Source organism: Rhea pennata, chromosome 21, assembly GCF_028389875.1.
Source record: "Rhea pennata isolate bPtePen1 chromosome 21, bPtePen1.pri, whole genome shotgun sequence".
Classification (NCBI taxonomy): Eukaryota; Metazoa; Chordata; class Aves; order Rheiformes; family Rheidae; genus Rhea; species Rhea pennata.
In genome coordinates, this window is record NC_084683.1 from 1,391,718 (window position 1) to 1,419,515 (window position 27,798).

The window sequence follows — 27,798 nt, forward strand, 5'->3', positions numbered from 1 at the left end:
TGGAGAAGATGCAGCTCCCAGTAAGGAAGAGCCGGCAACATGCATGCTCCTTGCCCATGAGAAATGATAGCTTTATCCCATGTGGGAGAAGAAAGGCTGAAGGAGATGCTCAGAAGTGCAGCCCTCCTCTCAGGTAGGCTTATGGCCTTGCTCATGGCTGGGCCTGGCTGAGGAAGCTAGCTGGGGGCCTGGCAGCTTGGGTGCAGGGTTTAGCAGGCCTGCGTGGGCTGCTAGCTCTGTCGCTTTCATTTCACTTCTCTTGCTCACTCAGTAAATCTTGCCTGACGGGGCAGGGAGAGGCATCGAGCACTGGAAAGGGGAGGAGGTGCCGAGGCAGCGACACTGCTGGTTGGTAACCTCAGCGCTTCCTCCAAGCAGGGTGCCTTTTGCTCCAAGCGGGGGCTGTGCTGAAGGATGCTGCCCTGATGCCTCTGTGCCCTTCCCTGGGTGGTTGCTGTGGTCCCAGCAATGGCTGTGTCTCCCGGAGGGATCCCTGCTGAGCTGCAAGGTAAGCGTTATCCACCTCAATGCTTCTTGGCTGCCACATGGAACTTGCTCATCTGGGGCCTGCTCTGTTGCTCTCATGTCTGTACTGGGGCTGTTGGGGCTGCTCATGGGTTTATTATCAACCCCAGCTCAAGGGGGTCTGAGCAGAGCCTCGGACATGGGGCTGCAACACCTGTTCACTTGATGGTGCTGCTTAGACCAAAAGCGTCCCCTAATAACAGGCTGGGTCATCAGGGATGTGGTTTGCCGAGACTTCCACTGACCAGCAGGGTTTTCAGGTGCAGGATGGTGCCACGCACACCTGCAGGCTTGGGATCCCCACACCAGCCAGAGGATCTCCAACTGTTCCGTGGGACAGCCTGACTGGCACCATGCTTGGCAGGGAGGCATGGCCTACAGCCTTGCCGGGGCTCTCAGGCATCAGAAGGGATGTGTGAAATACTGTGACTAGCCACTACCAGGCCTTCAGGGGAAGTTCCCAGACCTGACTGAAAAAACAAATGACCACAGGAGGGCAAGGGGCCCTAGCTTCACCGCCACCATTGCTGCTTGTAGTGTGATGGGAAGGCATGGATTGCTAACCAGTCCCCACTGCCAGCGGAGGAGCTAACAGGGCTACCTGCAGCTTCAGTGAGGGCCAGAGGGAGCAGTGTCATTGTGAAAACTTAGTCCTCTTTGCAAGGAACAGGCAGTTGCAGTTCCTACACAACAGCCTGTTCTGAGCAAAAGGTCTGAATCATGAGAAGGAGAGAAGCAGCTAGGCAGAGAGGTGAAACAAAGCTCAAGATGAGAGATAGTAAACAGGAGTGGGGTTTAGACTTGTCTATAACAACCATAGGAGCAATAGGATTGCAAATGTGGGAAGGCCGGCACACATGACTGCTGTTGCACATCATGGCCAAGAAAATTTCCAAAATAATGGAAAGGCAGAATACCTCCCTGGATGCACCATGGAGAGGGCAGGACTCAGCTGAGGCACTGAGGAGCTTGTGGCGGAAGGGTACCTGTAGAGCTCCCCACTGACCCTATGACTACGAGCAGGAAGAAAGGAAGAGAAACAGGGACCCAGGTGGAGCACAGTACCAGATTCCAATGAACAAGGCTATTCCAAAGCACGTGCACTGTAATCCTAGCGTGGGTAGGCAAACACACATTATGTTGAAGTCAAAGGCCAGACATCCTAAGAAAACCCTGAGTGAGCCCTGGGAGAAGTTCTGAAGGATCCCACACAAGAAAGCCAAGCAGTGTGTCCGTGGAGGGCAAACTGGTGGCACCCAAGCACTGTGCTTGGTCCCAACTGTAGCCAAGGCTCCACATGCCAATGAGCAGGTGGATGTGTCTATCACCTGAGCACCAGACAAGATACAAACCGGGTTTGTGAGGAAGTGCACAGCTTTCCTGAAAAGCCGTTAGGCACCGACAACTCAGTCTGATGCAGCATCCAGCACTGCTGCAAAGTCATGGAGAGCAAATGGTGCCATCAGTGTCTACCTTCAGGTGTGGCTAGAGAAGAACTAATTCCTGGAGGTGCATGGGATGTGGGGCTAAATCAGTTCATGTTTGTGAGGGAGAGTGTAATACCAAAACCAACTGCTTCCTTTCTGCAAGGCCACAAAGTAAAGAGCCTCTCCGCCAAAAGGGGTGAATGGCCAGACTGAAGAAAAGGACCTGTGCCTGGTAACAGGAGTTTTCAAATGGCCTCGCACAAGGGCTTGCCACTATGAACATAGGATGGAACTGGGGGGGGAGGGTGTCAGGGCATGTAGCTAGTACTATATGGAAGTGCCTGGCACTGGCACATCATGAGGACAAATCCATTCTTGGCTCAGACATGGTAAGGACCACATCTCTGTGTGCTGCTCGAAGTAGCCTGGAAGAGTGCTTTGTGCCTTCAGTCTGTGACAACTTGATGGCAGATCCATGCTGCCTGGGGATGCCCACCCTTGCCAAGGAAGAGGATTGTGATGTTGTGGTGCTAAAACCACCACTGTGGTTTAGGGGAGCTAGAGCCATGCACGGACCTTCTCCTCAGAGGGATATGCACATCCAGATCCCATCCCTCTCCCCTTAACCTGAGCCCTCTTTCTTGGTGTGGGACTGGGGAGCTCAGGCTGTGTTTGGGGTCACAGGGATCATCTTGGGCATGCTGTGCCATGCACCCTCCTGGGCACCAGATCACAGGTACATGGTAAAGTGTGGGGTTTGTTAGACACTGAGTTAGGCGACCCGTCCTTCAACTGAGACTAGAAGCAGGTGTGCTGTGAGAAACAGAACAAGAATGCAGAATATGAGCCAAGCAGATAACCGTGGTGTCTGCTTGTGAGAAAATTGTATCAAGGGACATAACCAATCGCTTTAGTAGCTGGAGCGCGTGCTTGTCGCTGTATACCCAATCACTGCGCTGTGTATGTCTCGTGCACAACTCGTGCTTACTGTATCGATATATATGTATTGCCTTCTGATATGGATAAATGTCTTCTGATCAGAACCTATCAGGAGTCCGCGCAATCAGTCCCTTCAGTAAAGGACTAAGCACGGCTCCTAGATTCAGCCAGATCAGTTACACTTGACGTTAGTCTTTTCAGAGGGCATCACTGCCTGCCTGGGGATGAAGACGATCCTCCTGGTCAAGAGTGTCCAGCTGCAGGTGAAACCCAAGTATGATGACTACATCTTGGTACGTTCAGGGTCCAGCACTCCATCCCTTGGCTGTTAGCCTAAGCTTGATTGCGGTCCTGAACCCACAGCGCACAGAGGGAGCAGCGTCTACCTCGCTGGGCTGTGCAATAGGGCGGTAACCACACACACAGTAGGGACTGAAGGGGGTGGTTAAACCCAACCAACTGGGCAAATGGTATCATCAGAGGTATGGAAGACATTTATGTCTGTCTGGATCTTCCCTGCCTGTGCAGGACTTGCAGGGCCAGGCACACATCTGGCCTCCTCCCAGCACCTTGTAGGGCAAAAACAGGATGGACCCTACTGCAGGTTACAGAGTTCATTGTGTGAATTATCCAGTAAGTTTTCCCAGCTTATGCTCTCCCCGGTTTCCCCAGGCAGCAACTTAAGTGCTTCAGCGGGCTGTTGGGCTTCAGGGCTTCAGAAAGGCTGTTGCCTGGGGCGGGGCGGGGGGGCGCTAGTCTGAACAGGATGCCAGCTCCTGTCTTACCCCAGTCCCCTGTCACCTTACTTTCTCCTGCCTAGGTGCTGACCCCCTGGCGAGCCTATGTGCTACTGGTGACACTACCAGTGAGGGTAAGTGTTGGGCTCCCTCTGCTCCATGTTAGACCCCTGCTGCTCCCAGCAGGACCCCACTCACTGCCTTGGGACACCAGCCCCAGTGCGGGACCAGGTGTCCCGCATGGTGACCACAGGTACCCTGGGTCAGGAGGTCTGGAAAGCCCCAGGGAGCAGTATTAGTCTGTGGGGCTTGCCCCCAGCATGCAGCTGCATCAGGGGCTGCATTATGGCACATGAGGTAGGTGGGTCAGATAGCAAAATGGGAGAAGGAGCTCAGATCAGGACACTGGCAGCCAGGCTGAGATTTGGGGGCTGGGGGGCTCTGGCCAAGTGCAGGGAGAAGCTGTGGTCGGGCACTGCCCTGGGTCATGGGAAAGAGCTTGGAGTCCAGGGTGCTGATGCATCTCTGTCAGCACTGAGGCTGATCCAGCCCTTCTCTCCCACTAGGTGCACAGCAGTTTCAGCTTGCTGGAGGTGCAAGAGATCACAGTGCGAGAGCCCAGCCTGGTGAGTGGCACTCACTGGGAAAGCCTCCCTGGGCAATTCCCACGTGGGGCATGCTGGCACCTGGATTGCCAAGGCACATTCTGCTCATCTCCCCCCCTTTGGAAACCCTGGCCTGGAGCCTGCTGCAGGGTCTGGGGGAAGTCGTTGCCCACTGTTTTACATTTGGGGTCACCATTGCAGAGCTTTGGGAGCTTCCCACCATATTTATCCCTTGGCCACCTCTAAAGAAATCCTCTTACAGCTTCGCCCATGTTAGCATCCTCTTTAGCCAGAGGTAAGGGGAGGCGCTCAGGGGTGCTAAGAGGGGAATACAGGTGTCTGCACCCACTCTCCTCCAGCAGACCTGGACATGCATGCTGCAAAATCACTACTGAGAGCTGTAGGCAGCTCCTGCCTTCCTTGGCATTTGGGTGACACCTCCCGTTCAGCAGGGACAAGGTGATAAATTGCAACTGGCTTACGCAGGTAAAGCCAAATTTAGTAGGAAGGTGTTTTAAGCCCTGTTAATCCCCTTAACAACAAAGCATGCATGCATGGTAGATGTAGCAGGTGCAAACCATGAAGGAGAGGAATGGACTGTCCCAAATTGGACATGTCAGCTGAAACCAAGGCTGCAGTTCCTGTTAACCTCTTTCGCTCATTAAAGCACCATCAGCAGTGATAGCCCTGACTTGCAAATGGGGCTTTTGCTGCTTGACATTAGAGAGACAATCCTCTTAGGAGCAGGATGCGTATTTGAGCTGTGCTTTGCTTAGAGATCTTTAGCAGGAGCACAGAGCTAAAGAGGAGATAGGCAGAGAGAGCAGAAGAGGAAGCCATGAGCCTTCAGACAGCATAGCATCAGGAGGCTGGAAACGCCTGGTGTCAGCTGACAGCTTCCACAGACTGGGAAGTACAGGTGGGAAAGTTAGGGGAAGAGCTAGAGCCTCACGTATCCTGGGAGGGGGTGTCAGGAGGAGAGGCACATTCTGCCGAGGTATGCTCCAAGGATGCGAGCAGAGACAAGTGATTCGGGGACAGGATGGCATCACCTGGGCACTTACAAGGAAGTGGAAGAACAGCTAACTTCAGATCATTGGCTTGTCTCTGAGACCATTCGATTGGGACCACAGACCTGAGACTGTATGACAGTTTCAGTGGTTACTCACCTGCCAGTCTGAGCACCTGGCCCTGGGGCAGGCAGAGACTGGCCCTGCTGCCACACATAGAGCCCTGCTCTGAAAAGAAGCTCCATCTTTATGCTGCCCAAGCAGATAATTGTCATCTCCCTCCTACATTTCAGTGCGTAATTAAATTGGAGAATGTGTTGCCATGGGATTTTTGTAGGAGACAAAAGCTAAAAAACATCAAAACCAGGTGAGACAATTTCAGGGGCTGTTTAACACAGCAAACTGGCTGTGCCTTAGCTGGGAATGGGCAGATGCAGCAAGCCAGCTGCTTCTATGCAACATCGCTGTCCACCACTTACACTAGAGATGGGACCCTGGGCAGACAGTTGGGTACACAGACCCAGGCATTTCTGCTCTGCTGGCCCTGCCATCTCAATTTTGCAGGGCCTCGCTGTAGCAGTGCAGGCAAAGAGATCTTTTTTTCTCTGCCAGGATAGCGAGAGGCAGAGCTGATCTGGAGGCAGTTCTGAGGGTGGAAGGAGATTTTGTTGAGGATGAGCAAGTTCAGGCACTGAAATCAATGCCAAATGGGGTCTGTCTTGGTCATTTCAATCCCTAAAGCTCTTGGTAAGAAAAGGGCAGACCACTAGCGAAGCTACTGTGTCTTTGAAAGCTAATCACTTGGGCCAAGGGAAGGGTAAGGGGGTCTGGTACATGACAATATGTTTACTCCATTTCATCCTAAATTCCTGTTGTTCTCAGCCTTACCTCCACTTACAGTGCTCTGGCTAGAATTATAACTACAGAGATTGGATGCTTGCATTACGAGTGCAGCCCTTGCAGTGCCTGGCCAATTGCTGTCAGCATCATGTCTGCAGGTTTGGGGTGCCTCACATTGCCAGTTTTCTCAGATGTTTCCCATCCTTTGGCCTCTGCAGGTTGTCCTAGAAACAGATACGTCTTCTTATGTCATCCGGCTTATGTCATTTGATGATTTGGAGCAAGTTGTCATCCATGTCACCATGTCACTTAAGAAGGTCTTCCCAGATTCGTCCCCTGGGTAAGGGTTCCCTAGTCCTCAGGGACTAACATGTAGGAACTGGAGGGACCATGTCACCTTGGAGGAAACATTCTTTGCTCAGACAGAGCCAAAGAGCAGCCTGAATGTCCAACAGGGCCTTTTAATAGGAGAAAACCTTGCTAATGGAGGCCAAATGTTCCTCGTTCCCTGATCACATCGGGAAGAATATTTTTGGTCACTCTCTGGGCCTGGCAAATGGGTTATAGTTAGGCATATATTGCGGTGGGGATGATTTTCTCCCAGCCTGCTCCCTGGTCCTTCCCCCAGAGCACTGCTCAAGAACTCGCCCCCCAACCTGTACGAGAGGATACGGAGGATCACAGACTCCCTGGAGGAAATGTTGCAGAGCAACCAAGGGCCCTGTGGTAAGTGCTATTCTCCCTGTACACATAGCAGACAGGGGCAGGAGGGTTGGAGTACCTCAGAGATCAAGTCCAGTATCCACACAGTCATCGTCAGTGGCTATTTGTGGCTCCCCCACGTCTGGTGGCAAGGCAGCTCCTGCACTGGCTTATGTCTGTAGGAGCCCTGTCAGCAGGCTGCACTCTCCACCAGCGTACCCCATCTCACAGAGTAGGAATGAGGTGCAGGGTGTGTGAGTGAGGAGCCGATCTGGCAGGCTGGGGAGATTGCAGCTTCCCAGAAAGGAGCAGGATAGCTGTATGGTGAGGATGCACAGTCATGAATGCATCTACCCATGAGGGTGTGAGTGGGTTTTATCTACCTAATGTGATACTGCTGCAGCACCAAGCCTGGGTTCTAGCTATTTGGAGTAGGAACTTTAAAAGCTCCAAGGGTTTTAGTGGGAGAAGAGTTAGACCAACATAAACTGGGAAGCAAGATGGTTGCTAAAGAAAACCAACTACATGAACATAACCCTGTCATACCTCTGCTGCCACCATAGCAACGCAATTTGCCTGACATTTCTGAGGGGCAAGGGAGGTTGTTACAGCATGGAAATTGGATCCTAGGTCAATCTCTAGGATCGTGGGGTTGTGGCACAGGTTTGGAGCTGAGATGTCTGTGGGCACATTGGAAAAGCAGACTGTGCCCCAGCACCACAAACTAGGAAGAGCACAAGGAATCATAATGAGGAGGCCACAGTGATGTGCTGGGGAGGGCTTCTGCCTGACGTTGGAGCTGTGATGTTTGCAGTGCAGTATGTTGGGGCCAGGCATACAGGAGACATGTGGGAAAAGCAGCATATAGTCCAGATGCCATGTCCAGGAAGGCTGATGTGGCCCAGGTATGGTTTCCAGAGCAGGCCAAGCTCCACCTCTGCCATCCCAGTGCCGAGTTTTACAGTCCATGGTCATAACCACTGTGTTTATAAGGAAACAAAACCTCTTAGTAAAAGGATGCCGAGAGAGAACAGGCAATAAGGACCTAGGATTTCCTACACGGATCAGGTGAAGGGAGCAGAGTTATTGCCTCAGCTCCCTGAGTTGTGCATTCCCTTTCAGGATGGCAGTAGACTGAGCAGGACTCTGCAGCCCCTTTGGGGAGGGCAGGGAGAGCCTCTGCCTCCCACTTTTTGCTTTCTGCCTACCCTAAATGTCTCCTCAGTGTTCCCTTGGGGAGGTCTGCTCACAGTGCCCTAAATACTGCCTTCTCTTTGCAGCTGGGTTTTCAGAGACTTATGCTGCTTTATGTGATTACAATGGCTTTAGCTTTCGTGAGGAGATCCAGTGGGTAAGCTGACCCACGCTGCAGAAAGGAGACAATCACAGCAGGTTGTTCGGAGGGCATGGCAGAGGGATGCTTGCTGGTGCCTCCACCCCACTCTGCAGCCACACAGCCATTCCAAGCAGCAGAGGCATCCTGAGAGTTGGGAGTATCTTGGGCACCAGCTACCTCCCAGGGCTGGGAGTATGCCAAGGTCAAGGAACATCCCAGAGGGCTGGGAGCATCCCAGGGATGGAAACTACAGTTTTACGCTGCTTGAGTGCTCCCTTCTCTTTTGATGTGGTGGAATGAAATGTAGAGAGGGATGAGTTACCTTGGATTAGGAAGCTTCCCAGGCTGATGTATAAGAAAAGCCCTTGGAAACCCATAGTCCTGATGGGTATCTCCAAAGAGAAGAGCTGGTGACAGCATAACTGGCCATGTTGAGACACAGCTACAGCAGCACAGGCTGTCCCCCTCCTCCTGTGGGGCACCAGGTGACTGTAATTCACATCTTTCCAGGCCCTCATCCCCACCATAGAAGGGGTTCATGGGCTTCTTCTGGCCAATCCTTGTGAAAGCAGTCAGGAAGCCACTACAACATAGGGTTGCACCCGTATGGGACACGTGCTCTTGCTGCCTCTGTCCCTAGGAAGGTTTCCGGCTCTGGATTTAGGCATGAGGCTCCCAGCATCTGTTTAGGCTCTTGAGAACTCTGGGAAATGGGTTCTGGGTGAGGGTCCCCGATGAATCAGCCTCTGAGCAAAATATAGCTCCTTCCGTTGACAGCACAGCTTGCCAGGCATGCTAGCAGATGTCGAAGCCCTTCCCCAGACCTGGCACTGAGCCCTGTCTGAGTATCTGTCTGTCTGGCAGGATGTGGACAACTAGGGGAGGGACAACTCCCCTAGTCTTACCATAGCCAAGACTGCAGGGAGTTCAACCTACTGGATTTCAGCCACTTGGAGAGCCGGTGAGTCATTCAGCCCACCAGGTGCATCCTGGAGCACACCATTTCTCAAGCACCTTGGCCATGCTGCCCTGCACCCACCAGCACTTGTCTCCTTCCTTGCTGTGCATGGCAGGAGCTTTTCTATTCTCTTGTTGGAGGTTTTTATCTCTTCATGTGTTCCAAGGATGGTAGGTTTATGTTCTGCTGGCTGCAGGCAGATGTTTCCCCAGAGAAATCTCCAAATTAGAAGGAGAATTCCCTCTGAGAGCCACCTCTGTCCCTCCGGGTGGCTGTCTCAAGAGGCCAGAGAGACTTCCCTATCTGTTTTTAACATCCATATAACCCTAAGAACCAGCTAAGGAGGTGAAAACTGAAGGCTGTGTCGGCCTTTCACAGCTTGTGTCTGTCAGGTGTTTCCTTATGCAAAGCAGCCAGCTCTGCTAAAAGAGCTGCAAAAATTTGCAATTCTCTGTCTCCCCTCCAGATTGCAGCCCTGCTAGTACCCCAGATTGCTGTTACAGAGTTTGAGCCTTGTAATGAGGCTATGATTTCAGGTTGTGCCCTGAGCCTTACATTCAGGTTGCCCTAGCAGCTCTTCCCGTCAGCAGGGGCCTCTAATCCCTCTATACTTATGTATTTGGACATATTTAGATAGATATAGACATATCCAGAGATGTGACCTTAGAAAGAAGGAGTGAAGGCTTATCTGTAGGAGAAGGCAGTTGGCCAGGCTCTCATCTACCAACTGGGAAATAGTAAGAAGGTTTGGGCTTTTCATTTTGGGGAAAATTGGGGTGTTTGGTCCACCTGAATGGGGACATTTTTTGGATATTTCTTTGGACCAGAAAGTCAGAAAGAAACTTTCTGTTCAGTCAAGCATAACATGCACTGTTCCTTAAATGAAGATGAGTTTTAAACAAAAATGGACATTCTAATGGGGACATCCAAATTTTTGATTGATTTTCTTTTCACGGGAACAATCTGATAAAACTGAGCTCTATTTGTGAGGTGCTTTAAACTCACAGGCCTTCTCCAAAAATGCCTTAGCCTGACTGCTCAGTCCTGCTCTGGTGAACACTGTGTTTGTGCACCCTGGGCCCATTTGTGGAGGTATACCCTGGGGCAGCTGTGGCTGGGTATACCAAAGCTGTTGTGGCTGCGCACCAGGAGGCAGTTGTGTTTGCATGCTCCGGGGTGACTGCTTTTGCACCCTGTGGTGACCGTGCCTGTGTGCCCCAGGGTGGTTGTGGCAGTGCACCAGGAAGCTTTTTTGTGCATGTGCCCTGGGGAGATTGTGTTTGTGCATGCTTGTGTGGTTGTGGCTGTGCACCCTGTGGCGGTTGTACTTGTGCTCCATGGAGGGGTGCATATGAGTGGGGCCCAACTGGCTGCTTTGTCAGGCAGCCACCCTCAGTCTGGCCCCTGACTGCCTTGTTCTTGTCACCCTGCAGAGACGTGGCACTGAGTGTTGCTGCCTTGTCCTTCAATCTGTGGTTCACAAAGCTCTACTGCAAGAACTTCAGACTGGTGAGTGCCCATCATGTGGCACAGGTCCTGGTGGAGCTGTGTCTCCTGGAGATGGATGGGCTCTCAGAAAGGCTTTCTTTATCTGCAGAACCTGGAGATTTCAGAGCAACTCCTGTATATGCTCAGCAAATCAGTGACACTGGAGGAGTTGGTGCTGGAAAACAGGGGGCTAAAATCGTAAGGAAATACACTGCTTTTCTGAGGGTATTCTGTAATATATTCTGTAATATTGATGTATCCCGGACAGCACTAGATAATTTCTTCTGGTCAGCACAGAGAGCTTCCTCTATCTTTCCTCCAGCTATTTGGCTGATGATGTCCTCAAAGTGTTAAAACAGTAACAGTTTTGGTCAGACTTGAATCCATAGGTAAAGCATTTGAGCCATGTCAACCTGCATCTAACAGGACAAACTCCTGCCTTGTAAATTGGAGGCTGGAGGAGGGGGAATGCTTGTCCCTCACAGGTGCTGAAGCACTGATCTGTGCTGGAGGCAGGGCTTGCACCTTCATTAAAATGGCTGAGGGATCTAAGGATGTCAGAGGGATTCCCAGTTTAGGACTGGTGGGGCTCCTTAATAAGGTCACTGAAATATTAAAGTACACACAGGCCCTGCATGGGTAGAAGACAGCAGAGCTGGACTGCCAGTGTTGTCAGGAGGATGCAGAGCCCTGGCATGGTGCTGAGCACGATCTTAGCAGCCCTGCCCAGCTCACATTGCATGCATAGTGCAGCGTAGGCCAGCTCACTCACATGCCAGAGCTGGATGTCCCTGCAACTGGGGTGCTGATGCCACATAGCTTGGACAGGATGAGAGCCCACTGAACAGCAGCCTTCCCACAGCCTCGAGGCCAGCAGACCTGGCTGCAACCTTGGTGAGGCTTTGCTTTTGGATGGAGCCTGTCATCCTCGTAGGAGCCAGTGCTGCATCCCCACATGGCTGCAAGGTGGGCAGCCATGCCTCTCAATGGTGCCTGTACCTTTGTCAGACACATAGCCCTTCTTTCTGCAGTGACTTCGCTCAGAGGATGGCCCAAGCACTCAGCAGACATCCTGACTCTGTGCTGCACACCATCAGTCTTGCTGGCAACCAGCTGGAAGACAGAGGTACCCTACACCCCACAGTAGCAGATGTGTTTAAGCTCATGCAAACTGTTATTTTTCTCCTGTCCTTGCCTTCCCTTCATCTCTTTCCCCAACTCTGTATCCCATTGGCAGCTGGGCAAAGGCAGCTCCCTGCCTGGAAGTGCCTATGGGGAAAGCAACAGGAAGGGGCTGGCTCCATTCTCAACCCCTAATTCCCTGTGTAGCCTGATGACGACCACGTGGAGCAACCCATGGCCTCCTTCTGCACTTGCAAGGCAGCCCAAGCCACTCATCACTGTTGCCGCGCCTGCAGCAAGCAACTCAGAGAGCTGTCCTTGTTGGCCTGCACTGTGGGGACAATACTTAAGGGTGGCGGAGGCACCCAGACCCCCATTTGCGCTGTCACGGCTGCTCAGGGCTTTCTACTCTTCCATCAGGGATAATTGCCTTCAGCCGCCACTTTGAGAAGAGGCCCAAGGGCCTGCAGAGCCTCAACTTGGCCAGGACATCACTCACTGCTAAAGGTACAGCCCTGAGACAATATTCCCCCCACCTCCTTCAGGTCCCAGTGGGGAGGCCAGTCAGACTGACTCTATCCACAGCATTTATGGCTCAGCGGGGCCAGGCTGACATCAAAGAATCTCCCAGAGGGGATGGCATGGGTGGGCTGGGGGCCATGTGCCCTTGATGAGGCATTTCGGAGAATGGCACACTCTGCCCAGAATCAGCTTCACCACTGGCTGCAAATAAAATGTCTCCAAAATGATGTTGCAAAGCCTGGCTGGGCATAGCATACTTGGGTGCATGGGATGAGGAGAAGGAACAGTCCCCCAGGGATGCCATGGACAAGATATGTCCAAGAACACAATGTCCTGCTGCCCTGGACATAGGAAATTGCCCCTTCTTCTATTCCATGGCTCTCCATAGTGCAGGGATGCACTCTGTCCAAGATCTGTGGGCATCTGTTTCTTTGGCCTACCCTCAAGCAGGAATGAGCACATTATGCCAGGCCCTAGCAGCTAACGAAGCCATCCGCTCTTCCCTCCGGCACTTGGACCTCTCTGGGAACCCCAGCACCCTGGCCATGGATGACACTAGTGTGAGTGCTATGGGCTGAGAAGGGTCAATGCTCTGACATTGTAGGATAGACTGTCTCCTGCACACATGGGGAGCACCTCTTCCTCTGGTGGCCTTGCTGCTTCTATGAGAGAATTGAGAGGGCTTGCCTTGGTTCATTCAGAGGCTGATTTCTGCATTGTAGTGGCCCAGGCACTCAGAAGTGGCTGTTGCTGGAGGGTCTGAAACCAAGGTGCTTGGCATCCCCAGGTGCATTTGCGCAGAGGTGCTTGGCTCTCTGGAAAGCCATGGCTGCGACATCTTCCTGCCTATCTGACAGCAGCTGTGGGACTCTGCTGTGGAGACACCTCCCCGTCCTCACGTGAGGATCGGAGATGGCATCTTGAGCAAGGAGACACCCCAGGCACCGAATGGCCCATGCATGGAGTGTGGGTCACTGTGTGATTCATCACCATCTTCACTTCTGCTCCCTAGTTAGAAGGAAGGAAGTTGGCCAGATTGGCTGGGATTCTTGAGGAATCCCAGAGTCAGAGGGTACCCAAGGTGGATACCAGGAGTCCTGGATGAGCTTCTGGATCCTCTCTCCTGACAGAGTTTGCAGAACCTCCTCTGCCGGTGCAACTCACTCTCTCACCTCAGCCTGTCTGGCACTGACTGCTCTTTAGACACTGTGAGTACGCAAGCAGGGGGACCCCAGATAGGTATCAGTGCCCAGCTCCAGAAGCTGTGCCACACCCCAACAGGTGTCCCCAGCCCCACTACTTGCATCCTATGTGGCATGGGGCTGCATAGGCCCAGGAACAGGAAACTTGTTGGGTCAGAGCGGTATGACGGCAGCCAGCTCCGCAATACATTGTTCTGCATCCCATGGCCTGGGTGGGCTGGGAGACACCAGCTTCAGCAGGAGGAAGAAGAGAGCTGGGAGCAATGGTGGTAGCTGGCAGCCCAAGCATGGGCAGACCTCCTACCTTAGGGTCTCCCACACTGTCTCTTCTCATCTGGCATGCATGAGGTGCCATGGTGCTAGCTGGATCCTTGACCTATCTCAACTTACTCCCTCCTGCAGCTCTTTGGAGCACTGACCCATGGATGCTGCACCAGCCTTGTCCATCTGGATCTTTCCAAAAATGTGTACTCACACAAGTAAGCCCAGCACATGAAAGGGAGGGAATCTGTGCCATGGCTCATCATGGCCCAGTTGGCAGTGACTGCCTGGCATCTCCTGAGGCAGTGGGCAGCCAGTGCCAGCTATAGGCATGCACAGAAGATGATGCTATTTTGTGCTTTTCCTTTCAGGAGGGTGAAAGATGTCTTCTCTCCTGCCATCAAGCAATTTTTCAGCAAGGCCTGTGCCCTCAGGCATGTTTCACTGGCAGGTACAAAGCTGCCTCCAGATGTTGTAAGGTAAGATGCGAGCAGCACGCTGGCAAGACATTCAGCCACTCAGAGTCCAGCTCCAGGGCATGAGCCACCCCTGTTATCCCTGTAGAGGCTCAGCAGGGTGATGGAGAGGCTCTGGGTCTGCCAATGGGAGCAGATTATGGGTAAGCATTGTCCAGTGGGACATGGCTTAGGACTTTGAAGTTAGAGGGGACAGATGAGGATGCTGGGTAAGAGTGGCAAAATACAGAGTTCTGCATGCTGGGAAACAACCCTTTCCCTATCTTCCTTGTCCCACTCGGCAGCCCACAGAGGGTGCCCTATGGCAGGTGGCTGGCACCCACACTGCTCTAGCCAATGGCTTTGGTGACTTTTCCAGGGCTTTGCTGCAAGGACTGGCATACAACAGTTGTATCAGTGACCTTCACCTGGATCTCAGCAGCTGTGAGGTGAGGGGGCAGCCTGTGTATAGCGAACACCCGTGAGTTGTATGAGCCCAGCAGCGCTAGAGGCACAGTCTCCAGCCAGGGTACCATATTGTATCCCTAGGGGTGTGCATCCCTGAGGGGAAGAGGCCATGGCAGGGGAGGCAGGTGCTCATTCCCGTATGGGAAGATCCATCCCCAACTACCACGGGGCTGAGGTGACCTTCCTGACAGCAGGCTTATATTTGCAGGGCTTGCCACCTTCCCATATACTGACATGTTTCTGTTTATTTCAAGCTGAGGTCAGCAGGGGCCCAAGTCATCCAGGATCTCATCTCTGATGCCAATTCCATCAGTGACCTGGATTTGTCTGGTAATGGTAGGTCATTTTTCCTTATCTGGGAGTACAATCTCCTCCACCTGTGGGCACAATTGCCTCAGGGTGTTCGGCAGAGGCTGAGTTAGACCCAGCATCTCCTAAGCTTGTAGAAGTATCCTGGGGAGATGGAGCAGCTTTGGAGAACTGAGCAGGGTCACATCAGGCTGTTAGAGATACTCTTTGCACTCTTGAGCCATAGCTGACCTATGGCCCTTGCCTGCCTATGACTGCACATCTATACCAGGCTCAAAGTGTACCCACTTTCTGGTGCCCACCTGGTGTCCAGAGCTTTGTCTCAGCAGAAGGCTGTGAAATCCCCCACCTAGAACTAGGGCTGTGCCTTCTATGCTTGTCTACCTTTTGACCATGCTGCTTAACACAAAATTAGACTGTGCTTAGTCTTTCATTAGCAGCAGCCACAACATTACAGGCTATGCAAGCATCTAAGCTAAAGGTTTAGTGGACAAAGTACAAAAGGACAACCAAGTCATACCAGTGTTCCACAAGATGTGAGTACCCAAACACCTGGAGTGGATTCCTCCGAGGCAAATTATCACTTCACTGAGATTTTTGTCTTTCTACCCTAAAAACAAAACCTACAGGCCTTCCCCAAGACAGGAAAGACTTGTTTGTGCTCTTCTTCCCCACAATGATCTCCTTCCTGCTATCCAGCAGTCTCCTAATGTGCCAGACCTTTTCCATCATTGCATCCAATTCTGGCCAGCAACAGTGGCCCTCACCTCTCATGTCCATGACATTCTTCCCTGTACAGGTCTGCCTTCTTGTAATTTCAACCACGCAACATCAGACTCATGTTAAAAATATATGAGTGCTCATTTTCCATGTACCCATTGCAGTCTAATTCCTGCACTTCATCAGGATCAGTTAGTTAAATGGCAAAATTATTGGGGAAATGTGTAACAAGAATTCAGTTCTGGGCTTCAAAAGTGGTGACTAGGTTAGCTGGACACTTGGTGGAGCCAAGGCAGTATTGGGCCTGTGTGGCATTGGCTCCTTCTGTGCTCGCTGCTGAGCCTACAGAGAGTCAAGTGCAGTCTCTCCAATATTTCTTCAAACACTCTGGAGAGATCAAGCCTGCCTCGACTTACCAGCTAACTTTGTCACATGGCAAAGGGCATCTCACCAAATGTGGACATACACAAGTCCATGGGTCCTAACGGGATGCACCCATGAGTGCTGAGGGAGCTGGCTGATGTCATTGCAAGGCCACTCTCAATCATCTTTGAAAGGTCATGGTGATCAGGAGAGGTATCTGAGGACTGGAAGAAAACAAATGCCACTCCAGTCTTCAAAAAGGGCAAGAAGGAGGGAACTTCTGGCCAGTCAGCTTTGCCTCAATCTCTGGAAAGGTGCTGCAGCAGCTAATCCTGAATACTACTTCCAAGCATTGTAAAGGATAAGAAGGTGATCATGAGTAGTCAGCATGGATTCACAAAGGGGGAAATCACGCTTAAGCAACCTGAAAGCCTTCTAGGGTGGAATGACTACCTGGCAGATGAAGGGAGAGCAGTGGATGTTGTCTCCTTTGACTTCAGTAAAACTTTTGACACTGTCTCCCATAATGTCCTCATATGTATCTCATCCAGGAAAGCAGACTTTGGGCTCTTCAGAGACCTACTTGGAGGAAGCTCATGTATTAAGGCCTTAGAAGGAAGGGGGTCCAGGAGAGCTGGCTAGTATTCAAACATCACTGCCTCCAAGCTCAAGAGGGGTGCATCTGTATGAGTAAGAAGTCCAGCAAACGGGGCAGGAGACCTGCAGAGATGAGCAAGGAGCTCTTGGCCAAATTCAGACAGAAGGAGAAAGTACACAGAATGTGGAAGAGGGGACAGGCTACTTGGGAGAATTTTAGGAATGCAGTCAGAGTATTTAGAGATGTGGTGAGGAAGGCTAAGGCCCATTTGGAATTGAGTCTGGCAAGGGATGTTAATGACAACAGGAAGGGCTTCTTCAAATACATCAGTAACAAGAGGAGGACTAGGGAAAATGTGGGTCCACTGCTGAATGGGGTGGGGGCCCTGGTGACGAAGGATACAGAGAAGGCAGAGTTACTGAATACCTTCTTTGCTTCAGTTGTCACTGCTAAGGGCAGCCCTCAAGAATCGCAGAGCCTGGATGTAAGAGAGAAAGTCTGGAGAAAGAAAGACTTTCCTTTGGTTGAGGAGGATAGGATTAGAGATCTTCTGGGCAAGCTTGACATCCACAAATCCATGGGCCCTGATGGCATGCACCCAGGAGTACTAAGGGAGCTAGCGGACATTGTTGCCAGGCCTCTCTCCATCATCTTTGAAAAGTCATGGAGAACCAGAGAGGTGCCTGAGGACTGGAAGAAAGCCATTGTCACTCCAGTCTTCAAGAAGGGCAAGATGGAGGACCCAGGCAACTACAAGCCAGACAGACTCACCTCCATCCCTGGGAAGGTGATGGAACAGCTCATTCTGGATGTCATCTGTAAGCATATGGAGGAAAAGAAGGTGATCAGGAGTAACCAGCATGGATTCACCAAAGGGAAATCCTGCTTCACCAACATGATAGCCTTCTCTGATGGAATGACTGCCTGGGTAAATGAGGGGAGAGTAGTGGACGTTGTGTCCCTTGACTTCAGCAAGGCTTTTGACTCTGTCTCCCATAACATCCTCCTAGGCAAGCTCAGGAAGTGTGCGTTAAATGAGTGGAGAGTGAGGTGGATTGAGAAGTGGCTGAAAGGCAGAGCTCAGAGGGCTGTGCTTAGTGACACAGAGTCTAGTTGGAGGCCTGTGGCTAGTGGCGTCCCCCAGGGCTCAGTACTGGGTCCCATCCTGTTCAACTTGTTCATCAATGACCTGGATGAAGGGACACAGTGCCTCCTCAGGAAGTTTGCTGATGATACCAAGCTGAGAGAAGAGGCTGATACACCTGAGGGCTGTGCTGCCCTTCAGAGAGACCTGGACAGGCTGGAGAGCTGGGCAGAGAGGAACCTCCTGAGGTTCAACAGGGGCAAGTGCAGAGTCCTGCACCTAGGGAGAGATAACCCTAGGCACCAGTATGAGCTGGGAGCTGACCTACTGGAAAGCAGCTCTGCAGGGAAGGACCTGGGAGTGTAGGTAGATGACAAGTTGACTATGAGCCAGCAATGTGTCCTTGTGGCCAAGAAGGCCAAAGGCCAACCTCATTGGTTGCTCATCTAGCCTGCACTTCATCAGCTTACATAGAATCATAGGATCAGTAAGGCTGGAAGAGACTTCTAGAGATCATCTGGTCCAACCTCCCTGCTCAAGCAGGGTCACCTAGAGCCAATGGTTCTGTGATTCTGTGGGGGATCTGACTGGGTTATTTGTACCACAGTTGCTTTGACTGGCACAGGGAATGACAGGAGATGATGCCCATGCAAAAGCTGCAGCTTTTGAGAGCCCCGTGGCAGGGCATGTACTCTGAGCCTTCAGCTCCCCAGGTAGCTTTCCTTTAAGTGGAGCAGGTAACCACGACCCGGGCTCTTTTCCAGCAGTGGCCAGGGCTTATGTATGCCCCAGTATCACTAAGAGAGGGGCAATCCTCCTTCATCTGTGCTGGGGAATGGGATGGACCTGATCAAGACTCAGCTGAAGGATAGCATCTTCATCACAGGATGTGGGATAACTTATTTGGCTACTGACTTCTCCTTCCTCAGGCTCTGTATAGTTCTCATTTCACATCCTTCTTGCCACAAACTTCTGCAGTTCACTTAATTCAAAGTAATCTAACATTGCAAGCTCGGGTTTTGAAATTAACCAAGATGTTTAAAAGCTTTGTCTGAGCTGAAACTCTTTCAGTCCCTGACAGGATCCCTGCCCCATCTAACCTCAGCCTGCCACAGCCTCTGAAGCCACAGGGTTGCGAGAGAGCAATCCTACTTATTGCAAGCATCAGTTCTACAGCCTTTTTAATTCCACCTGCAAGTCCTTGTAATATCTTAAACTGGCCTCACAAAGATCTCACAGTATATCATGCAGTGCCTCTATAGCTGGATCACTCTAGGAAAGATGACGTGTCTGCAGCCATTCAGAAACTTGTGCAAAATCAGCTCATGGCTTCCCTGACTCACAAATGCTCCAAAAACTTGCTGCCTTCCAAAAATCTCTAGCCAACCTTTTCCAAAATGTAGTTTTATTTTGTTTTTCCCCAAATAGAAACTCTGTGCTGGAGGGATAGTGAGCGCCTAAGAGCTGCATGCAGTCCGGTAGTCCTCCAGCTAATATCTCAGCACCGCAGACTTTGCAGTGTTCACTTAATAACAGCAATTGTTTGCTCCATTGTGCTCCAGTTAAAAATTAAAAAAAGGAGAGGGAAAGACAGATGCCCCTTGAACACTGGCCACAGCCAATGCAGTACCCGTTTTGCAAAGATCAAGGACTCTTATAGCATATTGGCATGCCACTGATTTCTCTGCTGTGTTGGATGGGGGTTGCATGGAATATAATGATGCCAGGGAGGGCCCTTCCCTGGCCACAGCTCCATCACTCTGTGTGTGCAAAGGCAGTCAAGGACAAATCTGTGGTAGTGGGCTGGAGAAAACTCCTCTTGGAGTTATGTTGTCTTGGGCTTTGCCTGGTAGGTCTTGGGTGCCCCTTGCCCTGGGACAGTGGAGTAATGGGGTGAGAGGTCCCTGCCCAGACACATGTGCAGCAGCAGGGCCATAAGCCACACTCTAGCCACTTGGGAACCTGCTGACCTCCTCTGTAGGTGTTGGGGTTCACCAGTCCCTTGGAGTCCTGCTGACCTCCTTCCCAGTTTCTGGGGATCACCAGAGTGGGAGTATGGGGGTACTCTGTGTTTTGCTGTCGATAGGATATAACCTTTGCTTGCTGAATTTTCCTGGGAAAGCTGTAGTCGTGAGAATGGGGGTATAGGCCCACACTACAGGAAGGATGTCTGGATGCATTCTGGGACAGGGCTGAGGGGGGAAGGCAGCAGAAAGCAATTCCTCTGTAGCCCCGTAAGTGCTCCCAGCAGCTCAACACAGCCTTGCCACCCTAGTTCCAAATCACAAGACTCTCACAGGGGATATTTATTTGCTGGGTGAGACTCCTCTCAGCCCCTGGTTTTACCTGCCCTCTCAGGGGCAGATGAATAGGTCTTTGCCCTGTGTGGGAGAGCCATGAAGAGGATGAAGACATTCAGGGTCTGCCTGGGATTCCCCTCTGCCAGCCTGGCAGGTCTGTGGGTTGCCCTTGGTGGGCCACACAATCACCTTGGTCCAGCTTTTGTGGTCTGGACTGCTCAGAGCATCCTACTGGGTGTCTCATGGCTCCACTCATCTCTCATAGGTTTTGACTCTGATATGGTGACACTGGTGCTGTCCATTGGCAGAAGCAAGTCCATTAGGCATGTCTCTTTGAGGAAAACTTTAACATCAAATCCAAGTAGGTGCAACCTGTGGCATTGTCTTCAGGCCAGTGGCTGCTCTAGCACCATGCACCTGCCTCACTTCTCTCTCTCTCTCTCTCCATCTGAGCCCTGGGCCAATCGGAAATGCAAGGAATTGCCTCATCTTCCCTCAGAGGCCTGCTTGCCCTACTATACCAGGGACTCATGGGGGGACTGTCACCTGCTCCTGACCCAGTCTGTGCTGGAGGGCAGGCGTCACAGACACAGGTCACAGCCTCTTGAAACATAGGTAGGAGTCAGGCAGGAGGCTGACAGATGTGCGGTGGTTTTGGGCAAAGGCAGAAGGATTGAGCTTTGCCAGCTGTTCTTGCTGTTCTGGGGGAAGTGATGCTGGGATGCATGTGTAACTATCTGTCTCTCCTGCAGAGATGGGCTGCTGGATGTCCTGCACCGCGTTGTCCAGATCACCCAAGAGGATGACTGTGTAGGTACCTCCTGCTGCACCAGGGGCCCTTACTTGCCCCAGCCATCCTGCCTGTGCCCTGCCTCTCGTCAACCGCCATGACCCCAGGGCTCTGTGCAGACTCTGCTCCAGGGATGCTGTCCAATTTGGCATGACAGACACATCTCTCCCTCCTCTTCCCCCTTCCAGATTCTGCAGTCCCTGTCAGTGGCTGAATCGTGCCTCAAGCTGGGAACCAATGTCTTGCTCAGTGCCCTGGGCTATAACACCAGTCTCATTGCTCTGGACATCAGCGGCAATGCCATGGGAGACACCGGTGCCAAGATGCTAGCCAAAGCCCTGCAAATCAACACAAAGCTCAGGTAGCATGGGAAGGGCATCCTTCTCACATTGTGCCAGGTGGTCTTGACACAATAGTCCTCATGATACTGATACTACTGAAAGAGGCTTATTGTGGCTCCTTGGGACCACAGATGCAACCCTGCCAGTCCCAGCAAGCAGCTGAATGCTGTGACCATAGCCCTCTTGGCAGCCAGCTGCTGGTGCTGACACATGACATGTAAAAGGCAGGAGAGTAGTTAAATCTCTTCCTCTGCATGGCAGCTCCACACCAGCACTTGCCAGCTCTTTTCCAGGCTCCCATGAAGTTCAGAGTGCTGGAGCACTCTGAATACCTTGTGCTCATTATTCATCCATGCTTTGTTATCAGTGCCCTAGGCAAGAGATGGCAGAGTGCAGTTTCTTGTCCCTAAAATGTCACTTTTTTTCCAAATTATTCCTAAAAAGGAAAGGTAAAAGTTTCTGGTGGAGAGAGGGAGCTGGGAAAGGTCTGTCAGCTGCAGACATTCCTCTGTGGGACTTCTGCCCCTGTCAGCAGAGTGATGCCTGTCTGAGTAAGGCTGCCCTGCTCTGCATCCCCTCCAGACATCCAGCTACTTTGCAGCCGTCTGCAGGGGAAAAGTTTAGCTTTTGAATCATGAGGTTAAGATTTTTAACCCCATTTCCCTGCCTCCTGGTTTGTGAGGTCAGCTTGACTGAGGCTTCCTGGCACCTAGCAGGACAGGCATAGCTTGTCACAGCCCCGCCTGTTCCTGGCAGCCAGACACCTGCCCTCTATGCCAGCTATCAGTTCCTAGCTGGAGAGTAGGTTGGTGTCCCATTTGGTGAGCTGACATAGGCTACTGTTTTGGTCTGGAGAGGACTCACTCTTGTACTCTTTGCAGGACCGTGGTTTGGGACAGGAACAACACAACTGGCCACGGACTCCTGGAGGTGGCTCAAGCCTTGGAGAGGTAGAGAGGGGGTTGTTTGGTTGACCTGCCCTGCTACCACCATGCACAAGAGACTCTAGCACCAGGATATCACCATCCCCAAGCCCTCTTCCCACTAAATGCAGAAAGGGTATCTCACTCAGAGCCAGTGGGTTGGAAACAGTGCTTAGGGGAGTTTCCATACAGTGTAGTCACTACACGGCCCTGGCCTTGCAGCTAGCAAAGCAACCCACAACACACCTGTTGACATCATCTTCATTAGTCATCTCTGTTGCTTCAGAGCCCCAAGGCTGGCTGTGGCGCACATTTCCCCCTTCCAGCACCATGGATCACTTAAGAGGAAGAGGGACAAGTTTTACAGCCAAGGAGAAAAGTCTTGCTCCTAAGCTATGGTACCCACCAGAGTTGAGAGCCTACATCAGGAGTGCTGAGGATCTCTATCCAAACCAAGCACAGAGTTTTGTCACTCTGAACCATACCAAAGTCAGCGTACGGTGAGCACAGTGTGATCTGCTCAGGCATAGGCTGTTTTTGTGGGGATCTGGCACTCTGCTTCCTCCTACCCACAAAAGATGGAAAAAATTGTTCATTTACTGAGACCACTGTGGGGTCTCACACACGGCCATGCAGATGCACAGGGAGGCAAAACACTATAGGGGCTCCAGTGGTTTGAGTCGAGAGGGCCTCAGTCTGAGTGGCCAGCAAGTACAGACAGGCGGCCACTGTGACCCTGGGGAGTTTACTCATCTGCTCGAGTTTAGCCATCCCCACAAGCCCTGTCATCATGAAAATGCTTTCCCCATGCAGGTGTTTTGTGGTGGAGATCAAACCATGAGGCTGATGTGCCAGGGTCTCTGCCACTGCAAGGCAGGAGATGCCATGTAGATGCTTGCTTGCAGCAAAGGGGCTGGTAGTGCCACTGTCCTGATGCTCACCTGTGCCATTGCCTCACAGGAACCACACCCTCAAGTCTATGCCCCTGCCAATGAATGATGTGGTGCAGGCGTATTGGAGCAACCCTGAGAAAACAGAGGAGGCAGTGCACGAGGTGGGGCTGGGGTCTGGGGGAGATGGGCTGGGATGCCAAAGATGCCTCCTCACGGGGTTATTTACATGCTGCAGATCCAGTCCTGCCTGACAAGGAACCAAATGCAACACATGCTGCCCACACAAACCTTCTGGCTGCAGCAGGGCATCCTGACCACCTCTTCTGAACAGGCAAGTACAGGAAACCACCATGTTTGGCTGTACAGCCAGCTGTTCTGCTCCAGCATGAGTAATCTTGGCTAGTGCAGGACATCAAAGCAGACCTCTGCCCACCTCACGCTGATCCTTGCAAGCAGCACAGACCACTTTTCACACTTTCTGAGCCCAGGACAGAGCAGGCCGTGGAGAAGAGAGCAGGACTGGGCAGGAGGGAAGGAGGCTGAGGTACTCAAGCAGCCTTCATCCTTGTGCTTCGCACAAATTTGGTGCTGAGGAATTTAGGGACTGCTCATCTCCCCCCCCCCCCCCCACAGTATGCTGCCGTCTTCATGTGCTCAACACATGCTTGCAAGAAATTCCCTGCTGTACAGCATTCCTGGTCACTAGTCAGGGAAGACCTTGTGGAGCGTTACCTGCATGTGCTCCCAGTGCTCAATCAAGCAGCACCCATGTGTCCTTCTCCTGGGAAATCACAGAAAGGACAGAGACTTACAGTGCTGCTCAGGCGTTGGTGCATGATAGCATCTCCTCTATGCTCCAGATGGTGAACGAAATCTGCCTCAGCGTGCAGAAGCATGTTGACATCCTGAGCTCCTGCCTGGGCAGGGAAGTGGAAGATGACGTCCTCTTTGCAGAGGAAGCCATCAGGAACGCCAACCTGTCCGTCAGTGTAAGTCTGCCACACTCCCAGAAAACTGCGGTCACCTTCCCTCTGCTTTGCCTTCCTGTTGTGGGAAAGAAACGTTCAATTCATGGGGTTTAAATCCAAGACCAAGCAGTTTATTGATTTATTAATGACATTTAACTAGCAAACAGTGAATTTTCAAGATCAGTATCATAAATGCAACAGATATACATCACATTACTAAACACTTGTAAAATGTTAAAAAACAGCTTCAAATTTCTGAGCCCCCTTCAAATCCCAAGATGGTCTAATCCACATACATAGATACACACAGTTGTGTGCATACCTTCCCCAGGAACCGTGGGCTATAAGCAAATCCCCTCTTCAAAAGAGGAGATTCCCCTGCTTGCACCACCTCTCTTTGGGAGCTGCAAATGCTCTGGCTTTGGGCTCACCCATTCTGCTTCTTACAATCTGCTGATGCTGACGCTGGTGATAAACCTCCCCATGTTCCTCCAGAGGGTCCCTCCTTGGGGATCCCCATACTCTTAGCTGCATTGGCTGGATGCAGCCTCCCACAACGTGGTGAGGAGAATGTTCCACCAGGCCATGATACTGGTGGAGGCCACTCCTGGCAGTGTTAGACTCTGTTAGACTGCTGCTGTTCCCACTTCTCTCTCCTGATTACACACTTTCTTTCTTCTTCTATACTTCCTTTCAAGCTGCCACTTTTTTTTTCTTTTTTTTTCCCCTCAAGTCTCTTGGCCACCCCCTAGTTACTGTTTAATCCAGCTAGTGGGCATCTTCTTCCTCAGTGTTATCACTCACTATCTCATCAGCTGCTGTTGCAGGGGAGAGGTGTCGTTCTCTCCACACACCTGAGCCTGTGCCCCTATCCCAAGCCTGTCACTATGTCCTCATCCCTGTGTAGCAATTGTCTCTACATGAGCTGGCGAGGCCAAGAGCCATGGTGCCTCCCCAGCTCCACTGGGCTTTTCCAAGAGATACACTGCGTCTCTCCATCCCAGCAGGAGTGAAAATTTGCACAAATCTATGAGCAGTTTGTTAGAGACTGGAGATGCAGAGGACTCCTGGGGGCCAGAATTTCCTTGAGGCTGCACCAGAAAGGATTTGCATCAGGTGTTTTGGGGACAGAATTGCTTCAAATACAGACCATCACAACTGCTTGCTTGCAAGGGGCTGGCACTGACTTTACAACCTACAGTGAGACCTAACAGGGTGGGGGATGCTACTGCAGACAAGGAGAGGAGGGGCTTTTGCCACTTACTGCCAAGTCTCCTGGTAGCACCTGGAGCCTATACCATGGTGAAGATGCTCTGCAGGGACCTGGCGCTGTTCTCCAAATGTTGGGGACAAATGGTTGTGCATGGTGAGTACGTATTCCTGCAACAGGGTGAGAAAGAGGTTACTCATCAGCTTCCTGGGTTAGGGAAGGCCTCTAGAGAGATTTAACTAAAGAAGAGAGTGCTGATGCTGCAGAGATACTGGAAGGGATAGAAAAAGATAAGCAGTGTGAGAGCAGATTGTCTGGGCACAACGACAGGAGAGCTAATGGACGCTGGGGGCAGTGGGCAGGGAATGACCGAGAGGGAGAAGAATGCAGAGAGGCTGGGGGGGCCCAACTTCAGCCCGGTGTGGCTGGTAGATCCCTGGGTGTCCCCAGCTAATGCAAGGAGAGCTTTGCTACAAGGCAGCCGTGGACCAGGACTGAGCCTACCATACATGGCCAAGCAGAGGAAAGATAATTTGCTATAGGCTCATCCACACTTTCTCTCCACCCCTTGCAGATTTTGCCTCTGTTGTATGAAGCAGGAAACACCCCGTACCAGAACGGCAAGCTGCAGCATAAGATGGAATGTCTCACAGAGGAAGCGTCACAGGCCTGCGGCCAGGAAATCCAGGTGGGTGCCTGCTAGGAGCCACTGCAGCAAGCAGGGAGCCACCAGTGGCATGGGATGCTTGTCAGCCTCGGCCCAAGATGTGACAAAGCCCCAGAGGCAGGGACTGTCCTGCCAAAGGGATGATAGCTGCTCTGAGCCTGACACACAGTGTGCTCCAGCAGAGCACCTACTGTGCACCTTCCATCACTCAGGTCCCCTCTGTACACAACATCTCTGGAGACAAATAGGAAAACATCTGAATTCTGATAGAAAAGATGCATAAAATTCCTTTTTCCCACCCCTAAATTCTGGATTTGCTGCAGGCGATCATGCAAGCCGTATTGGACACAGTGCACAACCTGTGCCCGGCCATGGTACAGAAGAGGGGAGTCAGGGACCATGTCAGAGCGCATCTATCTCCAGCACCACCTCAACCTCAGTTCTGTCCTGGACCGGATGGTCACTGATGTCTTCAACAAGCTGAAGTGGGTGACATGACTTTTTCCCTTTTTGCTCAGCTGCACATTTAAGGGGCTGCTGCACAGCTGTCTCTGTCCCTTGGGGCAGCTCAAGATCAGAGTCACCCCATGTGGCTGTGCTGCCAGGGAGAGTGGCCTTTAAGGCCACATGAATGGAACAGATGCCTTAATTCAGGCACGTGCCCTAAGCAGCCCCATGTGCAGATGCTTTTACTCTCCAGTGCACGACTGTCACATGCACTGAAACCCAGGAAAACACATAAAACTCAGCATTTCCTCTGCATCCAGGAACTATCTTTGCCTTTTTCTACCCAGCCACACAGCATCCTCACACATCTTCGAGGCACATTACAAGGCCTCTTTAGCCTAGAGAAGAAAAGAAAGACTGAGGGGGGATCTTATCAAAGTGTATAAATATCTGAAGGGAGGAAGTCAAGAGGATGGGGCCAGGCTCCTTTCAGTAGTGCCCAGTGACGGGATGAGAGGCAAATGGGCACAAACTAAAATACCAGATATTCCATCTGAATATAAGAAAAAACTTCTTTACTGTGATGATAACAGAGACTAGAACAAATTGCCCAGCTTGGTTGTGGAATCTCCGTCCTTGGAGATACTCAAAAGGCATCTGGACATGATCCTGGGCAATGTGCTATAGGTGATCCTGCTTGAGCAGAGGGTTGAATTAGTTGATCTCTAAGGGACCCTTCCAACCTCAACCATTCTGAGATTCTGTGATACCTTCAGAACATCCTCTTTCTCAGCAAGTCCCACTTCAGCCTGATAGGTTGCCCACTATCAGGCCCATTCATCCCAAATAATGTGGCAAAAAAAAAAAAAAATAGGACACAGAGAAGAGAAAGGCAGATTTCAGGTGAGAGGCTTGGAGGAAAGACTCTTTGCACAAGAGTCTATCACACATACTAGAGGCACAAAAGCTAGCTAAAGCCACAGCTGAGCTGGGCACAGCACAATTACTCCACCTTCAGAAAACAACAAAAAAAAACCCAAAAAACAAACAATCAAACAAAAAAGCTTAGAGGAGGAATCACCATCCAGAACCACTGAATTGGGAATTGTTGAGTATTTTCAGGAATTCAGATTTCAAGTGCTATTGGCACTTGCCAATAGCTGTGCTATTGACAGTTCCCTCGGTACCTACCTGCAGGACCTGCCCTGCCAGGAGATTCTCATTGATACCCAGCTGCTCATAATTCTCCAAGAGATTTGCAATCCAAGGCTGCAAGACATAGACTTTACAAGAAGACATGTTCTTGTTTTCGTACACAAACCTGCAAAAGAAGAGATGAGGCACCAGATCTGAACAGCAGATTGTAAAAATGTAAAAAGATCTCCAGAGTCCAAGCAATGGCTTCACACACCAAGCAACACGATCCCAGCAGAAGACTCAAGTGCCCACTGACAGCAAAACGTACCCACTTCTCAGCGATGGCATCCTAAGCTGCGTCTGACCCACTAACTCTCAGATGAGTGGCACCAGGAGGAAGCCCTGACGAAGGAGGTGCAACAGTAGAGACACCCAGACGCTATGGTATCCA

At 51.5% G+C, this 27,798-nt stretch overlaps 1 pseudogene; it reads left to right on the forward strand.

The window, feature by feature from the left end:
- The first annotated feature begins 468 nt into the window (after window positions 1–468).
- Window positions 469–26,261, forward strand: LOC134149674 (capping protein, Arp2/3 and myosin-I linker protein 2-like; annotated as a pseudogene).
- Window positions 26,262–27,798: the final 1,537 nt, after the last annotated feature.